Raw genomic sequence first — 1,854 nt, forward strand, 5'->3', positions numbered from 1 at the left:
GTGATGGAGGAAAAAGACAACAGAAAAAGAAGCAAAAGGGAGAAAGAAATACAGAGACCTTACCTGTTGACCGTGGCGGGATGAGTGATCACTGACCAGATAAAAACACGACCTTTCACACATGCCGTCTCTCATTGAATTGCCCGCGCGTTCTTTGTGCCCCCATGGCTCTTCTGCCAGCCCCTGCAGTCTTCACTTCCGTTTGCCTCATCTGCAATCCTCTCCACCAACACCACATAGCTCATCACAGCCCATAACACCACAAACACCACAGATTTCAAGTTCAACCTCATTGTGTGGTACCTTGAGCAAGTTTCTTCTACCAAAACCTTGTGAAAGAAATTTGGTAGATGGAAATTGCATTGGTAAGACTGTTCTTGCTTGTGGAGGATAGGTTTAACTGTTGTCCAATCTAGCATAACCACCTGGTTCATGGATACTATTAGTAGACTCCCCCCTGCTAATACTGAGGAACTCTACTTTGAAATTTCCACTACATTAAAATAGTAACCTTGAGCTTTGTTAATTTACGTGTAGTGTCGCGAAATTATAGCCGCCATTGAGGTAGTACTATTCTGCGCATGCGCAGGGGACTTCACCACCGGAAGCCCCTCGAGTTGCGCATGCAGTAAAACTCGTACTTAAACAGTTAGTTTCATTTTTTTAGCAAGTTGAGCCTGAGACCTTCTACGTGACAACACCTTGCTCCTCCACGAAGCACTTTTACACTGTTCTCTGGCAGGCATCAAGGAAGCCCTTAACCTTTGTCAACACCATCACCAACACATACACCTGTGAAAATTCCACCTTCATCGTTGAGAACTACCACAAGTGAACCCTATGTCACTAGGTCTGGCCGTACAGTGCACTGACCGAAGAAACTCTCCAAGACAATTTATATTTGACTGTGTAGTAACGCCGTGCGCATGCGTAGTCTCACGCATGCGTGGAATTCAACATCCAAGCTTTCCCGCTTTATTCTGTCTCTTTCTTGCTGGCCAGCGATTGAGCAAGGACGTGTCTAGCTGTCTCTCAATCTTTCGAACTCACGCTAGACAGCTCACATCAATATACCAACGTCCCAACAACCATGTTCTCACACACCGAAGACGTCTCATCAAACAAGATTAAAGATGTATATTTTCCACCATGAATAAATATTGTTTGTGTTGATAGTTTGGAGTTCAGCGTTCCGTTCATATTTCTAATTTAATATAGGAAAGTCAGGTGTACATCTAATGATGTATAACCCACTTTCCTATAACTGCATTGTAATTTATTGCATTTTTCAGCATTCCTTTTGTAAAAAAAGGCTCAAACTGTGTTTTTCCCTATTAGTGCTGAACACTCAGACATTTCTTGCGCCACTGCATCAATCACAAGTAATAAAGGAACTGCAGTGACGTAAACAAAAACATTTTTTTTACAGCCAACAACATTTACCAAGCTGAACTTGACTTGTGCCGCTGGAATATTATTTTTCATTCTCTGTATTAACGAATTGTTTCTTTTTCCTTGTATATCTTTTTCATTGTATATCTACAGCCGCATCTTGTTTTAGGCGCCCACTACAATCCTTTCCTTATTCGTGCTACCCACTCGGGGGAAGCCATTGTAGTGGCGTGAAATTATAGCCGCCATTGAGGAAGTACTATTCTGCGCATGCGCAGGGGACTTCACCACCGGAAGCCCCGCGAGTTGCGCATGCGTAGTAAAACTCGTACTTAAACAGTTAGTTTCATTTTCTTAGCGAGTTGAGCCTGAGACCTTCTACGTGTCAACACCTTGCTCCTCCACGAAGCACTTTTACACTGTTCTCTGGCAGGCATCAAGGAAGCCCTTAACCTTCCATTA

The 1,854-nt window shown here is 43.3% G+C and overlaps 1 long non-coding RNA gene across 1 annotated transcript in view; it reads right to left on the bottom strand.

Annotated features, from left to right (window-relative positions):
* The window catches only part of LOC128248368 (uncharacterized), a 17,094-nt gene extending 16,518 nt beyond the window's left edge, over positions 1 to 576 (bottom strand). Inside the window, exon 1 of the long non-coding RNA XR_008264599.1 lies at positions 64 to 576. This is a non-coding gene — a long non-coding RNA (uncharacterized LOC128248368). The remainder of the gene's footprint in view (positions 1 to 63) is intronic.
* Between the last annotated feature and the right edge of the window lie 1,278 nt (positions 577 to 1,854).

This window comes from Octopus bimaculoides, chromosome 7 (genome assembly GCF_001194135.2).
Source record: "Octopus bimaculoides isolate UCB-OBI-ISO-001 chromosome 7, ASM119413v2, whole genome shotgun sequence".
Classification (NCBI taxonomy): domain Eukaryota; kingdom Metazoa; phylum Mollusca; class Cephalopoda; order Octopoda; family Octopodidae; genus Octopus; species Octopus bimaculoides.